Consider the following 21,278-nt stretch of genomic DNA (forward strand, 5'->3'; position numbering starts at 1 on the left):
AATGTGTTCCAAATATTTTTGTGGTTTAAGAAACTGAAGTAAGAAGTCTCTTTGATCCAGACACTCTCTCATGGGAAGAATTCTGGGTTTGCTTGTTTAGAAATATATTCTAAAATGAAATAGATTCCACATGAATGCTTTCAGTGCTCTACCACCACAAAAATAATTTTTAAATACACCACATTTTCTGTATATGTGAAAACAGTTTGATATTTGTTACTTATTTTTTCGATTATGCAACTTTATTTGTGCTTCATCCCAAGTTGAGCATATAAAATTTATTATGAAATTATCGCATTATATTTATCCAAATCAAGCAACATCACTGAAGATTTAATTAAATTAATTTTTAAATAATAATATTCTTAACGTTTTAAATACATATTAAGTGCCTATTTTGTGCATAGTCATTTTCTCATAAAATTAGAAATATTACTGATATAATAAGCAAAAATAAAATGTATAAAAATAAAAAAGTGATAAAATATACATGTTGTAATTCATATATAACAAGATCATGACTGTCCAGTGTTTATGAGCACCAGCAGTTATATCAGCAAACTCAGACCTGATTCTGACACTTGATATCTCTGTATCTTGATAACCTTGAGGAAACTCTCTTTTAGAGGTTTGTGAATATAAAATGAGATAACACTATGCGTAACTTATAGTACCTGCTCTAGTTTTTTGTTATTGTTATCATCAATACAGTATTATTTTTCTTACGTAACATGTAAAATAAATAACACAATTAAGTTTCTCTATCTCTATATCCTGTGAGTTAATTCTAGTCATCCGATTATTTACTTATCTATAAATGAAACTCTTCTAATATACACATAACAAGTGCATAACAACTAATTTTTTTCCTTAGAGAGAACTAGTCAAACTATCCAGAGATTAAAGTAAGAAAAATATGTTTTAAATAAAAATTTTTAAAAACCTTTTCTACCAAAAGAAAACAAAAAATAAATTCCACAGACACAAATATACATTCACATGAACAAAAGAGAGTTTGATATGGAAGAAAAACCTTGGTGAGATATACAAAGTAACTAAGAGAAATTTTCTCAATAGCAGGTTTGATTGGATTTAGAGAATTTTGAATCCCATAAAGAGTATAGCACAGAGACTAGTACACAGAAGTACAGAATCTAATCCTAATGTTTTGCTTAAACTCTCAGTGATATATGCCAATATCTATCTATGCTATTGTCTACCCAGTTATACATAAATCCTGCTAAATATTTACACATCTAATAAACATTATTTTACCCAAAATATTAGGCCCCATTTGTTACTAATTACACACCACTAAGGAGGCTTAAATTCTAGACACTTTACCATGAGAAACCTTCTAACTTTAACAATTACACCAAATTAATAGCCAAAGAAGAGAATTGCTCCTGTTCATTGTTCTAATTGTTCATTAGTCTTTCCAGAATATACTTATTGGATCAACAAGTTTAATAAAGTCTCTTTCTATATTCAAAGACTTTGTTTAGATTTGTTTTAGCAAGGATATTCCTCAAAAAATCCACATGGCCCTAGTGAATACACATGTCTTTTAGAATAGGTATAATTTAAATATATATTTATTTTTAAAAAGCAAGCTTATGAATATCTTAAAGATTCAGATTCTGGGAATATGTTGACCTAAAGGAAAGCTAATCCTTATAGAAAATCTCTTTATTCACCTTCGTATTCTGTGCAAAATGTATGAAAATATGCAATGTCTTATTTGAATAATATCACTAAAGTAATTTAAAATTACTTTGATCTAGCTATTAATGCATAATACCAAACAGTGCTCTATAAAATGACACAAGCAAGGATTAGAAATGACACTGTCTTTAACATCCTATTATGAAATCATAGAATTAATAGTCATCTAATTTTGTCAAAATGAAAGTACAGAATGTTGGAAATGAATTGCTTTATCTCGACATCATGTGCATAAATACATACACATAGAGAGACCCAACAAAAGAGACCAGATCTTATTTTCTAATCAAACTTTCAAAGAATTAGACTACTTATGTCAGTAAACATTAAACATGGAAACATAGCTGAGACTATGTTCTCTAAAAATTACCTGAATGTTAGAGAAAATACAAAGGGAAAGGAAATGGATTCGTAGATGGGAAGGAAATAAAATAATCAAAGTTTATTTAACAAATTCCACCTGTCTTTAAGAAATTTTCTCCAACAAATATGTAAAACATGACAATAAAAAAATAATAATTCAATATAATAAGAAAGTCACTAGTCACTGCATCATTAATTGTCAAATGGCAAGAAAAGAGAATGAAGAAAAGCACTCTGCTGTTGGCAGAGAGATCAGTTCTTAGTTTGTTGCTGTAAACCAATTTTTATGTGATAAACAACTGAGCTAAGGTGATAGCAATAAAAAAAAAGGACACGAGACAGCTCGTGTTAAACCTGGGGAGTGTATAGTTATAGCAGAACATAAAAGCATCAATATACAGCGGGAAACACAGAACTAGAACTCTTAGAAGCAATGGAAATGGAAGTATGAGTTATAAAAGACCTCTTTAGCCAAATGTCACTAATGAAAGATGCACATATATGCATGTAGTGTACCTTTCATTCACAAAAGTCTCAAGAAGTTCATAAATAAATGTTTTAGTTGCTATCAATTATTTTTTAGATATAATAATTCAATAAATATTTATTGAGCTAATAAATCAGACAGGAAAAAAAAGCCAGGTACCTTAAATGCAACTTTAGGTCATATACGAGACCTAGAATCTGCCTATATGTTGCTTACTGTATATTAGGAAAAAAGGTAAGTAAACAAGAACATAAAATATAAAAAGACAATAATAGCTGCTAAACTCCTACTCCAGATATTTTTCTTATTCCATTCTAATAGATTATTGTTTTTACTTTTAGGTAAAATGTTGGATTTTATGTTTCAATAGCATGGTTTATTGCTCCTTATATGCACTTATGGTCAATGATGGATATGAGCATAGCACACCAATAAAATAACTAGCCAGGGTCTAAAGCATCTTAGAAACCTACTAGCTTCAGTATGCTGTCCACCTCAAAAAAAAAAATGTGTCTATTTGTTAGTCAGCTTAATAAACTCTTAAGATAAATACACTAAACTGAATGGATCAGAATGCCTTACAATGGCTCATAAAATGAATAGAAATTATATGCAAATTAGAAAGCTGGCATTTCATTTTTCACAAACCACCAATGAAGATGCTTATAATTTGTACTTCTAACTCTATTTCCACATATGCATTCCTAATTAATACTGATCACCTGCTATCCTCTCCAACTCATACTATTCAAATGTATCTTTTAACTTTGAATACGATGAAGGCTACAAATAGGCAGAATAAATTTCCATTTTTTTGTTATCAATTAAAACTGGAAAGAGAAGAGAGTCAAAAACTCTAATGACATATCTGTTATTATAAAACCATGAACATCAGAATTCTTAGCTCCAACTTGAAAATTTTCCTGAGCAAAACCACAAATAAATTACTTAAAAAATAGTAACCCTGGTGGATAATTCTAATTAAATATTCTTTCAATTGTATTGTTTGGAATAATTCTTCATACAAACAACTAGCTCCTAAATCACTGTGGCTTTTTCATTTTGAAAATTTACTAAATTTAACAGAAAAATAGCTATCTTTTACTTCAAGAGAAATAATTTACTTTCATGATGAGCAAATTAAATGCATTACCTCATCAGTGTTTAATTTTTTAAAATTCCACTCTCCCAATGATATGATTTTATTTGTTGGTGTTGCTGTTACACAAAAATATTCACCTGTACCAACCAAAATGCACTAACAATTTTAAGAAAGACTTTCAAAAAATTGTGATTTTGACTAACTAATGAGTATCTGAATGTGCTTTGGGTGGATTTAATGATATGCTTTTGATATATTTTGATGTATTAAATAACGTGTAGGGAAAAATATGTTTTAAAAAATTATGATGTTAACTTTTTGTGGTAAATCATTTCACAATATATACATATATAAAAGCATTTTGTTGTATACCTTAAGCTAATAATACATTGTTGTGTGTCTATTATATCTCAATAAAACTGGGGGAAAAACAGAATGGAAAAAAGAGGCTGGTCACGACTCTAAAATTCAGATTTTGGGAAAAGTCACAGTACAGAGTGATTCACCACCAAAACTTCTGTTTACAAGGAATTAAGAGAGTAAATAAGTATGGTCAGGCAGCCAGCTCTCCTGGCTTGCACCCTTCAGTTCCTTCCTAGTGTGTAATACTGAGTTGAGAATTGGCAGACCCAAGTTGTAATTCTCTGTGGCTGAAGCATTGTTGCTGAGGAAAGGGCAATCTAGAACAAGAGCCAAAGTAAGCCTTTGGCATAGACGCACAGCAGTCTTAAGCACCAACTCTCATTGGCAACAGGAAACTGAGCCATCTAACCTCAGTCTCTCCCTGACTGAGTTCAGAAAAAGGAGACTGCAGGTTTAGCGGAAATTGGCAGCGCTTGCCAGCAAAGTTCCACTTGGTAGTGACATGTTGAATTTTAAGAGTCCTATGCTCCTAAAAAACAGCAACAATCATGCAATTCCTCAGCCCTTCTGTGCTCTCAGAAACGGCTGCCTGCAAAAACCACCCTTCCCTATATGACTTAGATGATTCACAGGTAACCCCTGTTTTACCTATCATAAGGCCAGACAAAGACTCTCCAAATTTTCATTCTTTGTCTCCTAAATGATTAGCTGAACTGCTTTTCCTCAGTGAGCAATTTGGACAAAATGCCCAATAACTTGAACAAAATGTAGTCAAGCTTCTCTCCTTCCCCAGGCCCCTGAAACTTCACCCACTTTTGATGATTGCAATGCCAAAAAACTCCTTTGCCGCCTCTCTCGAGAATTGGCTGACCTCATGGAAAAATATTCCCAGATCAACTGTCCTACCACACCATCGCTCATCCCGATTCCCCACACCTGGTTATTTCTAGCTTTGTTTATTCTCCCCTGCAAAAGGAAAGCCCTGTTCTGCTGCCTTTTGTTCATTTGCAGATCCCCTGGTAGATTTTCAATACTGCAACAGTCACAAAAGTCATCCAACCTTTATTGCAATAATCCTTTTGAGTTTCTCCTTACTAAAGTCCAGATATTTTTGTTTGTTTGTTTATTTGTAAGCACCCAAAGAATAGCCTGGGAAATAAGGTGAAAGGTCTCCTTTCTCCTGAATGCTCAAAGTCATTTAAGCCTTTTCCTCATATTGCTAATGCCAACTGTGAGAGGAGCAAAGGAAAAATGGGGAAAACTTAATATTGAATTAGTCTCTCAAAGACACTGACTTCAACAAGATCCTGTTTAAATTACTGGATCAGACTTTTTTTAAATTGATTTTTGCTAATATTATTTTTCCCATATTCCTTCTATACCCAAAAGATCTTTTGTAAGAAGGATGCAAATTAGAGAAATTTCAGAGAACTAAATAAAATATATATTTTGGCAGACACACATGAAAAATAAATAAATTATTTCTGTTGAGTTTTAAAGTTAAAATAAAGTATCTTTTTTTTAAGTTATACAGTTATTGACTCTACAGTACAATCTAAACCTCCTAAATCTCCATTTTTTATTACTACTGTTTGTAGTAACAGTAGTAGCCATAGTAACCATATTTACTTCATATTAATTTTCCCATTTGTAATATTTTTATTGGTAGCAATATTTCTTGAGGCCTCACCCGCCCAAGACACTGTGCTTTATACCCAATGGCTAATATAACATCACAACAACATTATGAAAAGGTAATATAGGTAGGCTTGTGGTGTAAAGTAGGTGGGTTCTCTGTTGTCCTAGTTTGGTCTGTCTTAAGATGATCTCTGCGTTCCTGAGTCTTCTTGACTGGAGTTTTCTTAGCATTGCTATTTCTCCTCCCCATAAAGTTAAACTTTGCTTGTATCTGTAATTACTCTTGAGTGGAAGGTAATCTGTGGCTTTTTCCCCGGGATTATCAGACCTGTGCTTGCTCACAGTACAGACTCCTGAGCCCAAACTGATTTCTCACTACTCATTCTGGGGCAGAGGAAATTTTCTTCTATCCTTCCCCAGCATTAATGGGTCTCTGAGTGAGTCCCAAGGGGAAAGAGGGTTTCCTATCTTTTCCCCCAGAAGCACATGGGCTTTGCATATATTTTGACCTTAGAAACAATGGGGTTTTGCCTTGCTCCTAGGGGTGAGTTTGTTTCCCACCTCCCAGTGACGTTAGGAGTTTGCTTCTTGAAAGAGTTTAGAGAAGTAGATGGAATTTCACAACTGTTCCTCAGTAGCAGTCATTATCTCAGTCATGCCAGGACCACTGAATGGGTTCTCCCCAGTGTTCTGTTTATCTCCAATCTTTCTCAAAGGCACCCCATGGAAACAAGGGAAACAGCTTTGAGTGAGTGATTTCCTCGTGAGGCTTCTCCAAGCTATTTCAAATTGACATGTTAGGGATACTGTTTTATTTGTACTCATTCTTATGACCTCAGCTCTTTGATGGGTTAAACAAAATTACGATTTTGTAAATTATTCAGCCTTTCTCGCTGGTGGTTGGGACCTGTGTTCTCTTGCAATCCTAAACAGAATTGTAAGAATGTAAGCAGAATTTTGACATGAATTAGGTCACAGATTGTGTCACATTGTACCTTTATTAAAAGTGTAGTATTCAGACAATAACTAATATAAAAATCATGATATCAAAGACTAAAAATTCCAGCAATGGGTTCATCAACAGAATAGATACAGCTGAAGAGTGAACATAACATGAAGCTAGTTTAAAAAAAAAAAGTTCTCTAAACTACAACAGAAAAAGAAAAAAAAAGATTAAAAGCTGAACAGAGCATTCAAAAGCTGAGACAATGTCAAATTGTCGAATATATATGAAATTGGAGTCTCAAAAGAAGAGCCAATAGCCAAAAGAAATATAATGAACAGATAATAATCAAGAATTTTACAAAATTAATGACTATGCTATGATTCAGCAATTAAGATTAGACAACAGCTAATTTATTCACCAAGTTTGACTCTTTTAAAGAAAACTATAACATGATGAGGTTCCTATTGTAGCAAAAACCTGTCCATGATCTCAGCTTTATAAGACAAATTAAAAAATGTGTCTGTGCCTGTTTTCCCATAGGTAAAATGAGAACTATCATAGTATCTATTTTATACTGTTTTTGTGTACATTAAACAGCACAATATTTAAGATACTGTAAATGTTTGGTACATATTTCTGATTAATATAGTAAAAAAAACTTCAAATAAAAATATTTTTTAAAACTTTCTTTGGATAACTTAGACATTTCTCCATATAACCATATTACCATATTACTATTTGATAATATAATATGTAACCATATTACTAGTTGGTAATATAATGGTTAAATTTAATTATGAATTATACTTGGACCATAGTATAATAAATTCATTTTCACTCAGAAGAAACTAGCAGAGCCTATAGAACTTCCTAACTTCTTAATAACCATAAAATTCTTTCTCTAACTTGCAAACACCAAACTCGAAAGAAGTCCATTAATCTGGTACCATAATTACATGCTAGATACAATGTTTTCTTTTATTACATTTCCTTTGAAATGACCACACTGTTAAATAAATATTGATCAATAACTACCAATATCTGAATTGTAGTCTTTTCAAATGGTTCACATGAGACATTTATCTTCTTTTAATAAGTTCTGACAATGTGATAATTCTCAGAGAAGCAGCTACACTCTGAAGCAAGCCAGCTCAACAAAGGAAGTTGATAAATCTTAAGAAGCCTTTGATATGTCTCTTTTGGACCTTAAAGACTAAAATTTCGTTCCTACGAAGTACTTTTTTGAGGGCTCCCATCCAGAATTATCATTAATAGTAAACACTTGAGTTAAAGAAAAGTGGACAAAAAATTCTGAACACTGAATTGGTAGTGGGGGACAAAAGGAGGAGAATGTTCGCAGATAGGATAATAAGCTATGAGGAAAAAACCAGGGTAAGACATATATATTAAAAATGCGTGCAACAAAAGCCATCTACTTAATAATGTCATAGAAGTATACTCAAGGCATGCTCATTAAAACTATTTCATACTTTCCTTTTCACAACTCGGGTCCTAAAGAACTTGTTCCCAACGGCCATTATTTTTTCCGAGCAGTAGGTCTCAACTGTGGGCTTAAAATATTCAGTAAACAATATTGCAAACAGATGCACTGTCATTCAGGCTTTGTTGTTCCATTTATAGAGCACAAATTGAGTAGAGTTAGCATAATTCTTAGGAGCCCTAGATTTTCAGAATGGTAAATGAGCACTGGCTTAAACTTAAAGTCACTGCTGCATTAGCCCATAACAAGAGTCAGCCTGTCCTTTGAAGCACTAAAGCCATGCATTGCTTTCTTTCTATTTTCTACCTATAAAAGTCCTAGACATCATCTTCTTACAATATAAGGCTATTTTGTCTACATTGAAAATATGTTGTTTAGTGTGGCTACCTTCATTAATTATCTTTCTAGATCTTCTGGTAACTTGCTACAGCTTCTACATCAGCACTTACTGCTGTACCTTGAATCTATGTTATGGAGATGATTTCTTTCCTTAAGTCTCATGAACTGACTTTTGCTAGCTTCAAACTTTTCTTCCGCAGCTTCATCTCTCTTAGCTTTCATATCACAGAAGAGAATTAGGGCCTTCGTCTGGATTAGGCTTTGGCTTAAAGGAATGTTATAGCTGGTTTGATCTTCTATCCAGACCACTAAAACATAAAGCGGTTTCACTTTTATCATCCAAGTGTTCACTGGAGTAGCATTTTTAATTTTCTTCAAAAACTTTTACTTTGCACTCATAACTTTGCTTTTTGACACAAGAAGCCTACCTTTTGGCCTATGTCTGGCTATCGACATGCCTTTCTAAGCTTTAATCATTTCTAGCTTTTGACTTAAAGTGAGAGATGTGCGACTCTTCGTTTCCTTGAACACTCAGAGACCATTGTAGAGTTATTTATTGTTGTTCAGTATTGTTATGTCTCACGGAAAAAAGAGGCCTAAAGAGAGGAAGAGAGACAAAGGAAGGACTGGTCGATGGAACAGTTAGAACACAACATTTATCAATTAAATTTGCTGTCTTATATGGGGGTGGTTCATGAGGCCTCAAAACAATTTTTTTAATTTCATCAAATTTATTGGGGTAACATTGGTTAATAAAACTATGTAGGTTTCAAGCATATGATTCAATAATACATCACCTGTATAGTGCATTGTGTGATCACCACTCACAAAGTCAAATCTCTTTCCATCACCATATATTTGACCCCTTTACCCTTTTTAAATCTGCTTCACCCTCCTTTCCCTCTGGTAAGCACCATACTGTTGTCTGTGTCTATGTTTCAAAACATCAAAGATCACTGATACAGTGATATAGTGATCACTAAATCACTATAGTGATCACTAATCATAGATCAATATAATAAATATAATAATAATGAAAAAGTTTGAAAGGTTGTGAATATCACCAAAATGTGACACAGAGACATGAAGTTGGAAAGTGGTGCCAAAAGACTTGCTCCACACACGGTTGCCACAAACCTTCAATTTGTAAAAAAAATGCAAACATCTGGGAAGTGTAATAAAATGAGGTATGCCTTTAACATTTTAAAAGTAGGTTAAGCAATCTCTAATTAAAATTTATAACAAGTTTATTAACTTCAAGTTATGCTATTAAAATGCAATTGTATAGGAATCAAGCAAACAAGGCTTCTTCAGGAATAAACTTAAAATATGAAAATTCATTTGGTGGAGGTATAATGCCACTAACTTCTTCAGTAAAAAAGTAAGTTACATTTTATATTTCAGTAATATGTTTAGCTTAGGCAGCAAAGATGAAGAAGGAGAGCACTGGGAAAAAGGAACTGTGTAAATCAAAGCTTGGTAGTAAAGAAAACCAAAGGTAATATAAATGCAGTAATGTAGAGAAAATCATTCTACGATATCAAACAGTATGCAATTAATTTTTAAATGTAATTTTGATTAATTTCAAGGGTAGTTTCTTCATTTACTTATGTGGTCATTAAGTCAACAAAAATGTGAGTATATACTATTTTCAGGGTTGGTCTTATTCTTAAAAAGATGTAAGTCTTATAAAAAGCATGCATTTTAGGGCATGTATGTATGTGTATCATGTGTGTATATATATAAAATTTTAAACGAATTAAAATTTTATTTTAGAACAATTTTCTTTCAAAAATGCAATTTAAGGCATTTTTCTTTCTAAAAACTTCAATATATATTAAAACCAAAATATAGTCCAGGGTATTGATGACCCTATAGAAGAGCCAAAATATACTTCTATATTTGTGTTTCATCTGCCTTAAAAGGTTAGAGTGATAAATGGTGAGTAGAATGCATGGATTCACATACTAAAGGTATTCAAGGATAAACTGACACAATCAAGAATGCTGTCTCTGGCTCAGTAAGCACAGAAACAGTATTTGGAAAACCTAGACTGAACCGTGACAGTAATATGCCAAAAACTGGGTCACTGAGAACTGTGTCTTTTAACTGCAAAGATGTGTCTGTCCATTTATTCTAAACTAAATGACTTGATTTTAGATGCAGATTGCTAATCTCTCTGCAGTGATACTGAGATAAGGGTAACCATTGAGACCCTAAGTATTTTTGCATATGGGAAAATAAGTGCTACATTAGCAAAGCAAAACAATTATAGTTTAAAAAAAAAAAACAAAACTGTTAGATTTTTTTCCCAGTGCCCAAGTAGCTACATTACAACAAAAATATTTTCCCATGCCTAATTTATTTAAGAACATCTTTATACATTTAATAATACTAAACACGCACACACATTCAATCCCCATCTGTCTATCCCCACCCCCGACAAATAGAATAGTATTGTCATTCTTGTATTTGCAGAACCCCCTCCATTTTGGAGAGTTTTAAATTTTCACATTTCATTTAATCTGCTTTGGACTTCCCTACACCTCAAAACTGTACAGGTGACCCTTGGACAACATGAGTTTGAACCACGTGGGTCCACGCATAGGTGGATTTTTTTCAATAAATACTGTAAATGTATTTTCTCTTCCTTATGATTTTCTTAATAATATTTCTTTTCTCTAGCATACTTTATTGTAAGAATACAATACATAACACATATAACATACAAAATATGTGTTAATTAATCATTTATGTTATTGGTAAGGCTTCTGGTCAACAGCAGACTACTAGTTGTTAAGTTTCGGTGGAGTCAAATTATAAAAAGATTTTCGCCTATGGGGCAATGACCCCCCTAACCCCTGCATTGTTTAAGAGTCAACTGTATATATTATGTCAATTTTATTAGCCTTATAAATTAGAGACTGAAAAACAATATTTCATTCCTAAATGAACTTCATTGATATGTTTTAATAATTTCATCATTTTAAACATCCATATTTGGTAATTAGGTAGAACCATAATATATAATCTTTTTAGAACTATAGCTATAAATGCCATAGTATTTAGAAATATCTATCAAGTGTTTTTTCTTTACTTAATGGTTATAATGTTAATAAGTTCAGAGATATATGTAAATTTGTATTTGCCATTAATAAATTACTTTATTATTTTAATAATTTTTAGCCAGTGAACACGATTAGATTAATTAATGAAGTATTAAGGATATCGAACCATATAACAGTTTTATTTCAATATACATAACATTTTACTAGCTTTTTGATTTTGGACAAGTTCTATAATCCCGGTATGCCATAGTTTTGTCCTCTAGGGATAATATAAGAATATATAACATTGGGTTGTAGTAATGATTAAATGAGAAAATATTTGCAAAAAGTTTAATATCTTATGTTTAATATAAAGAAACATTGATTTCTTAAAGGAATTTTAAAATAGAAAACAAATTTATCAACACATAAAATTACCGTGCAATGCTAAAATTCTGTAGCTAAGCTATCACTCAAAGGGTACAACTGTTTTTTTTGTCCATTAAGTTTCATCTTAATCTTATAACTCCAATACTGTCATAGAATTTTTTTTGGAACAAATACATTAATTTTTTGGCTTTTATGTACCCTACACTGGGCAAGATAACAGTGGTAGAGCAAGTGTTTCATCAATTCTTGTTGAAATGGTGCCTTTGCTTTTGGTGTCAGATCCAAAAAATCACTGCCAAGACCAATGTCATGGAGCTTACTCCCTGTTTTCTTACAGGAGTGTTATGGTTTCAGGTCTTGTGCATGCTCTAAGGCAGTGTTTCAGCTTCATTCTTACACATGTGGCTGTCCAATTTTTCAAACATCATTTATTAAAGAGACTGTCCCTTCCCCCACTGTATATTCTAGGCTACTTTGTTATAAACTATTGACTATATTGTATATGTGTAGGCATAGTGTTGGCCTCTATTCTGTTCCATTGATCTGTGTCAGTTTACTGATTAGTGATTGGTATTATTTTTAAATCAAATTGGCATTATTTTTGTAATCAGAAATTTGAATTACTTTAAGCCATATTTGAGTTCCCTTTCCATTTACGGTTAAAATTAAAGTGAAAAATATTTGCCTCTCTCTGACTATCTTAAGTCCTTTTAGAAATTTAATTAGAGGGTTTTCAACATTTAGCTGATAAAAAACTGAGAAATTTAGTATTCTGGGGAATTTGTCTCCCAAATTCAAATTCCACATTCAATTATAGTTTAGGAAACTTAGCTGGAAACTAGAAATATCAGTGTGAGAATATCTATTTCCATTCCTTTATTTGGGTTAAAAAATTTGGAATGTTTTCATAAATGCTTTCTAAACAAAATTTTAATATATCTATAACTCATTTGTGCTTTCAGCAAAGTTTGGGATATACTATAAAGATTTTGTGTATATATAATGATTATCTCCGAGACTAAGGGCATCAGTGTGTCCTTAATTTATTTATATAACTGTACTTTCAAATTTTTGTCTTAATATACTAAGGAATGAACCTTCATTATTGTGAAAATAATTCAGAGAGTAATTAACCTTTCTCTGTGGCTTAAGTCTCCTCAGGTTTGTTTTATTATCTCCAAAGATCTCTCATTAACTCTAATCATTCATGCGTTCAAAAAAATAATAAAGTATGGGGACCTTAAAGCTGATGAATTTAGTATTATTTTCCAAAACCTTGTATTTTTGTTGTGGTTTGGGGTTTTGATTGTTTCATTAGTTTGGTTTTATTGTTTGTTTGTTTGTTTGTTTGTGTGTTTTTGCTTTAACTCTTCTCCTGATCCAGTATCAATTACTATAACTCTCCTCACTGGATTGCTCCAATACAGGAAGTAGATGTTATCTTATAATGAAAAACAAACTTTTTGTTCTTTTCTCTTTTCCAAAATAGAATACAAAATAACTTGAAATTAAAGAAAATATATTCAAGGAGAAGTCTCTTCGATTAGAAATTTTCCTAATGAGTAAATATACCTTCATAATGACCAAAGGTTTTTAGCAAGTGAAGTTTCTAAAGTACATTAGGTAGTGGGCATGGGCTTTGATAGAACTAGGATCCAGTACCTGTGCTGCAACTTTCTACTAGCTGAGTGACATTGGAAGAGTTATTTAATTTCTCTTAGTTTTAATATTCTCATCTAAATAATTTGGCTAACAACAACACCTGTTCACGATGATTATTGAAGGATTATAATAGCCAATGACGAAAGCCCTGAACTTGATAATATATAACAAGCACTCAATAAATGTTAAATAACATTATTTTTATTTGTATCTCCAGAACTTGATACAATGTTTATATAGTACTATAATTAGGTTTGCATTGGGTGGATAAATTAACGTATCTCTTAGTATGGATAATTGCTAACAGAGTCTGGATTCATGACAATATCTCATATACATATAGTATTGATAATCTAGCTTTTCCTTTCTTTGTCTCAAGATTTATGCAAATACTCGTAGGTAAATTCACATTTCCATCATTAATACAGTTTTAATATAATCTTGCCATATCAGTCATTTCCAAGGCATACTACACTTAACGGGCTTCCAAAATATCACTTATTTGAGATAAAAATTTGTGCCAATTTTAAGCCTAGTTTCATAGATAGTAACAATATAGAGAATGAAAAATGAATTTTAAAAGCTGAACAGTTTAATTTGTTTAACAGAAAAATAAGTTGTACAGGAAAAAAAAGGGTTGAAGATGGGATTAAAATGTAGGAAAAAGTTAATATAAGCAAAATCTGAAAAATAATAAGAAAATAAATATAGGACCAATTATTTAAAAAAGAAAATAAGTTGAAATCCGTACAAAAATGTTTGAAGGCAATGAAAATCTAAATGATAAAAATAATACAAAAGGGTTTTGTGTGAATGTCAACCTTTGCCTATATAGGATCTTTCTTTTGTCTACATTGTTTATTGCCATATAGATGTATATTAATGAAATTTGCAATTTTGTTTATTATCAGATTTACAAGTCAAGATTTATGCAAATATGTTAGATACTTTTCACATTAGTGGAAATGGGTAGAAAACTGAACTGACCACTATATTAACATCTCACAATTTCACTATTTATTTTACTGGCATCTAATTTAATACCAACACTAAACAGAAGGATATGTCAAACAGGATTTTCAAACAAACAAGATTATATGCTTTATAAACTGCTAAGAAATATTTAATACTTTTTAAAGAAAGTATCCAATTAGAGGAATGTAAGCTCTACCTCAATGAAAACTTTGATGAAACTACAATGAAAATGCCACATCATTCATATCCCTACTAGGTTTTTTTCTTACTGCTAGTAAATTATAACTCTATGTAATTTTTTAAAGAAGCTTCAAAATACTAATAGGCAAACAAATTAAGCAATCCAGTGAAATCATATCTTGTACTAAAAACGGTATTTTCCATTTTGGCTTTTATGAAATCCCATGAATTAAAGTTTCGATATTAATACTGTCTTGTCGCTTATGTTCTCTCTGCCTGAAACTTCCTCCACCTCCCTCTTCACTCCTTTTCTGACATATATTCTTACTTTTCAAAACTGTCCACAAGAGTTTATATCTGTGAAGCACTTCCCTTAACCTCCTATGAGAATCAGGTACTTTTCTATACTTGCTATGTTTTATACATACTCCTATTTTGAAATACATCCATCATTTTAACATTTTTGTTCTTAGGTTTCTAGCTCACCTACAAGATTGTAAGCTCTTTGAGATCAATAAACTTGTCTTTTTTATTTTTGATTCCTTGGAGCCTGCCACATGTTATAAAATAGTTGAATAAATGTGATATATTTTTTGAGGAGTTTTGACATTCTTAAAACTTACACACAGAGTTAGTAGACGTTGTATTGTTTTGTCATCAGAAGAAAGTAGTTAAATATATTTTCCTAATTCACCTAGACTGTGCTAAAGTGAGTAGAGCAAAAGTTAATATATCTACTACATAAAATCCTTCTGGTATGAAAAGCTACAGCTTTATGTCTAACATTAAAGAGAACAGTCTTTCTCCTAACTGAAATGAGATGATCTGAAGTCTTTGTTCGAATTGGGGTTAGGACAGGAAAGAGAATGTAGTAAAAAAAAGCCTCTTTAGAATACTGTGAGGCTAAGTTGCTAACAGAGAGGGCACAATGAAAGCAGTTTCATCCAGAGCTATGTCATTTCCACTATCTTTCTCATTCCTTTGGTCTCGTTATGACAGTTCTGATTATTACTTTGTTCATGACAGATTATAAACTATATAAGAAGATAGAAAGGGATGATGGAGATGAGAGGTAATTCATGTACTCTACAATTTAAGAAAAGATATTTTATGAATGTTTGAGAATGGGATGGAGATGACTCACAAAATGATTTATCATATAAATACGGGAGAAGGGGAGAGAAAGGAAGCATTGCAATGTTAGAGAAGTAGAGGAAAGGAGCAACCGGGTTTTTAATATAAAAGGAAAAAGAAAAACAAAGAAACATATAGAGGCAGTAAGATAAAACTCTAAGATGGAGACTGGAACCAGCAGAATCCTTAAACATCAATGAATCTAACTTCCAGTATTCCCCTTATCACCATGGAAAAAAGGCAGACAGCTGGGAGTTAAATTCTTCTTAAAGTTAGTAGCAATGGGAGGCTTAAATCCAGTATTTTTGACTTTTTGATGTAAGGATCTTTATGCAAAAAGCTGTCAGAGAACAGGCATAAAAAGGGGAAAAAAAATCAGGATGGAAATAATAAATGAGGAGTGATCTTTGGCTCATTTGCGTAAACCACTGTTTATAGTTTCAATGAACCGGACTGGGTATCGCATGTTCGAATAAAGATTTGTCTGCGTCCCTTGATTTCACCATTGATCTCAAAGTTGAGACTGGTTAAACTTCTCAGCAGAAATTGGAGGTTTTTTTGTTGCTGTTTTATCTGAATGATTAAAAGTAGGACCTAATTAAGTTAAATCATTCAATAAATGTTGTGATTCAAAATTTTCAGACAAAACTCTGTGATAGTAGAATTTATTCTGTGTACTTAAACTCAGTGAAAATGTATCTATATGTGCACTTAAATATACATTAACAATTCAAGTGAGGGCTTCTTTAGGGGCGTAGGTTTACAATTAATGGCACAAACCAGAAGCCTTAAAGAAAGTAGCTGATGGCACAAACTTTGCTTTGAGAGAATAATTTATGATATCTAGATTGATAATTTTCTGACCTTGAATTATGAGACAGAATTAGAAAACTGAAATAATATTAGTTTTAACTGAAAACTTTATAGTAACTAGTTAGTATATATCAGAACCATTGTTTGACCTTCATTGTAAAGGTATCCTCAAGAAACATTTAATAATAGCCATTAACAATTGATAGCTATTATAAAACATGAAGGTATTTTTGCAAGCAATTTATTACATGGTTTATTTTCTAATGCTATAAATTTACTTCTAAGTCATATAAGCATGAATTTCTATGGAAATTGAGATTAAAATCTGTTCAAATTTGAACCAGAGAAAATTGTGTCCCTTAAAATAGGATGCATCCATTTTTTTTCTGGTCGTTATGGTCCTAATATAAAGGAGAGCTTTATCAGACATCATGACATACAGCTATATGTATCTACACAACAGGCGCTGGCAGTTTTACTATTTGTAAGACTTCAGTGATACATTAAGAATGATTTGGGAGTATCCTATGGGTAGGCATTTACATATTTTACTTTTTAAGCAAGATAATATAATAATTTAACACAAATTACAAGAAAAAACTGTTTTAATAATATATTTTGGTTGGGGATTCCCTTAAATTACAAATTACAGGAAATAATCTCTGTAAGTACTAGCAAGCCATTTTCTTTATCCTTGCCCAATTCTAAATTCTATTTCTTGAGTTTTCAGAAAACAAGAACAAAACTATTTTGGTGTTGAATGGTGATCTTTAGCACAAATTGAAAACTTTACCTTTATTCTTGAACCCAAAATCTGTTTTTGCTTCCAGCAAAGGGTTGTTGGGGAGAAAAAATAGCCACACCCTTTCTAATTTATCATATTTTAAAACAATGACGCGAAGTGAAACAAAGTTGACTGTCCCCACTATTTATTCCCAGTAGCGGACTTGGTTATAAGAATGGTCAAGAATCCTGCCAAAGTTCAAGCCTGCTCCCTGCCAGACTGAGATAGGTTGGCATTTGCAGTCTTTGACATCAGCCATAATCACACTTTTATTTAGTGATGCAATTTTTATGATTTGTAATTGTATATTGCTATTTATTGACCTTTCCTGAGAGAAAACAAAAATCTGTTTCCTAAAGGAAGTACATGATCAAAAATTAAATACTATGTGTTAGAGTAATACTTATTACTACTTGAATACATAAAAATTTTAAATATTTTGTAATACTTCAAATACACATTCTATCTGCACAGAGATTGCCACAATACACAAAAATTTCAGCTTTATAAAGTGTAACATAAAATCTCAGTGGTATGGTAGAAAAAAAAAAGAGAGCTGGATTACACACTTTTAAGATGATAAAGATCTTTCTTAGGAATAATATCAGCACATTCTCTGCTAATTTTAGCATGACAGTGTATCCCCTTAAAAAATAATCACTGTCTCAAATCTGCTCTAACATACTGAAGATGAAATGATTAACACCAGTCCATACTATGATAATATGGCAAATTTACACAATAATTAAAAACACAGAAAAGAAACCACAAAATAATAACAATAACAAAAACACCACACGCAATCAGTCCAAAGCTTCTGTGAGATTAAAAACTAGATACAATCAGATATCGTACATAAAGCACCTAAAGAAGAGAGGAACACTTAGTTGGGGTTTGATATAATTTAATTTAACTTTAAATATATCAATATGAAAAAAAATGGCAAAGACATTCTATAGAAAGTGAATATCAGAGATGAGGAAAGAATAAAATTTAGGAAACAAAAGTATAAGTTTAGGTTTTATGCATTTCTTGGAGAAAAAGTATATATTACCACAAATATTCATGTAGAATCTATTGTTTTATAGGACATAGTTGTATAATCATCTATTCTGAAAGTATGTGACTTCTTAGGAAAAAGACATTTAGAGAATATACGGGAAGTTCCTCATTTTAAAATCTTTGGAGTTTTTGGCTAGAAAAGATGACCAGTATACCTGGATAAATGTTTTACTTTAAAAATATCTTTTACTGCGCCCTTTAAAAAAAAACACAAGCATATGTCAACTAGCTTGATAGATACTTAACATGCTACTCCTTGTCTGAGTTCTGTAGGAAGTTCCATAAGATCAAAATCTAAACCACCTCCATAACTAGAAAGTAGAAATAAGTAGAAAAACTTAATATGCATGTTATATATGATATATGTTTGTAGTATCTGGGCAAACTACTTAATGTAGATATTAGGACTTATGCCATATAATTTTTTTCTTTTTAAAAATTAAGTTTATTGGGGTAACATTGGTTAATACAATTATATAATTTGCAGGTGTACATTATAATTTGACATCTGTATATTCTATTGGGTTTTCACCACCCAAAGGCCAATTCCCTTCAGCTACCATATATTTGATCCCCTTTACCTACTTCACCCTCCCCCTACCCCCCTATATTTGACTCCTTTTACCCCGTATACCTACCCCCTCCTCCTACACCCCCTACCCTCTGGTAAGCACTAGTCTATAGTCCATGTCCATGAGTCTCTATTTGTTTGTCCTCTTCATTTGTTACTTTTAGGTTTATATTCCACATATAAGTGATATTATCTGATTTTCAACTATTTCTGTCTGGCTTATTTCACTTAGAATGATTATCTCAAGATCCATCCATGATGTCACAAATGGCAGTATTTCATCTCCTCTTATGGCTAATATTCCATTTTATATATATACGACAGCTTCTTTAGCCAATCATCTACTGTAGGACAATTCAGTTGCTTCCGTGTCCTGGCCACCATGAATAACGCTGCTATGAACATTGGTGTGCAAATATCTTTTCGGATATAAGTTTTCAAGTCTTTGGGGTAAATACCCAGTAGAGGGATTGCTGGGTCATATGGTAGAGCAATTCTTAGTTATTTGAGGAACCTCCATAGTGTTTCCCATAGTGGCTGTACCAATTTGCAGTCCCACCACAGTGTATGAGGTTTACTTTTTCTCCTCATCCTCTCCAACATTTGTTATTACTTGTCCAGTTGATTATAGCTATTCTAACAGGTGTGAGATGGTAACTCATTACGGTTTTAATTTGCATTTCCCTAATAACTAGCGATGATGAGCATCTTTTCGAATATTTGTTGGCCATGTGTATGTCCTCTATGGAGAAGTGTCTGTTCAGGTCCTCTGCCCAGTTTTTGAAGGGATAGTTTATTTTTTTGTTGTTATTGAGTTGTATGAGTTCTTTGTATATTTTGGATATTAGGCCCTTATTGGAGGCATTGCTTACAAATATATTTTCCCATTCGAATGGTTGTCTCTTTACCTTATTGATGATTTCTTTTGCTGAGCAGAAGCTTTTTAGTTTGATGTAGTCCCATTCATTTTTTTTCACTTTTATTTCCCTAGCTTTTGAGGTCGAATTCATAAAATCCACTTTAAGTCCAAAGTCCTTGAGTTTAGTTCCTATATTTTCTTCTATGCATTTTATTGTTTCAGGTTTTTTGTTTTTGTTTTTGTTTTTAGCCTACAGCACCTGGTTTCCCAGGTGGTATCCCATCCAAGTACTAACCAGGCCCGACCCTGTTTAGTTTCCGAGATCAGATGGGATCGGGCACATTCAGAGTAGTAGTAGTAGACTGTTTGAAGTTTTCTATTGAGGTCCTTAATTTATTTTCAGTTAATTTTGGTGTGTGGTGATAGACAACAGTCTAATTTCATTCTTTTGCAGATGGCTTTCCAGTTTTCCCAGCACCAATTATTGAAAAGGCTTTCCTTTCTCCACTGTATGTTTTTGGCTCTTTTGTCAAAAATTATTTGCCCATATAAATATGGGTTTATTTCCGGACTCTTAGTTTTGTTCCACTGGTCCATGTGTCTATTTTGCTTCCAATACCATGCTGTTCTGATTACTGTTGCTTTGTAGTGTAATTTGAAGTCGGGCAGAGTGATGCTTCCACCTTCATTCCTTTTTGTCAAGATGGCTTTGGCATTTCAGGGTCTTTTGTGCTTCCATACAAATCTGACGATATTTGTTCTATTTCAAAAATGCTGATGGGATTTTGATGGAGATTGCATTAAATCTGTATAATGCTTTAGGAAATATGGTCATTTTCACTATGTTGATTCTTCCAATCCAAGATCACAGAATATCTTTCCATTTCTTTGTATCTTCTTCGATTTCTTTTAACAGGGTCTTGTCGTTTTCATTATATAGGTCCCTCCCAAGTTTCGTCAAATTTATTCCTAGGTATTTTAATCTTTTTGTTGCAATTGCAAGAGGAATTATTTTTTCCACTTCTTTTTCTGAGAATTATTAGAGTATAGGAGCATTATAGTTTTTGAACATTGATTTTGTATCCAGAAACATTACTGTATGTGCTTATTGTTTCTCGTAGTGTTCTTGTGGAATGTTTAGGGTTTTCTATATAGAGAATCATGTCATCCACAAATAGGGACAGTTTGACTTCTTCGTTTCCTATTTGGATGCCTTTTATATCTTTCTCTTGTCTGACTGCACTTGCTAGAACTCCAATGTTATATAGAATGACAGTGGAGATACTAGACATCCTTGCCTTGTTCCTGAGGAAAGATTTTTACATTTTCACCATTAA

The 21,278-nt window shown here is 32.2% G+C and overlaps 1 protein-coding gene and 1 pseudogene across 2 annotated transcripts in view; both read right to left on the minus strand.

The window, feature by feature from the left end:
• GRID2 (glutamate ionotropic receptor delta type subunit 2) overlaps positions 1 to 21,278 on the minus strand; it is a 1,302,586-nt gene that overhangs the window by 1,133,439 nt on the left and 147,869 nt on the right. The window lies entirely within an intron of this gene.
• On the minus strand, positions 20,189 to 20,304 carry LOC111737339 (annotated as a pseudogene).

The sequence above is a fragment of the Pteropus vampyrus genome, unplaced genomic scaffold, assembly GCF_000151845.1.
Source record: "Pteropus vampyrus isolate Shadow unplaced genomic scaffold, Pvam_2.0 Scaffold25, whole genome shotgun sequence".
Lineage (NCBI taxonomy): Eukaryota > Metazoa > Chordata > Mammalia > Chiroptera > Pteropodidae > Pteropus > Pteropus vampyrus.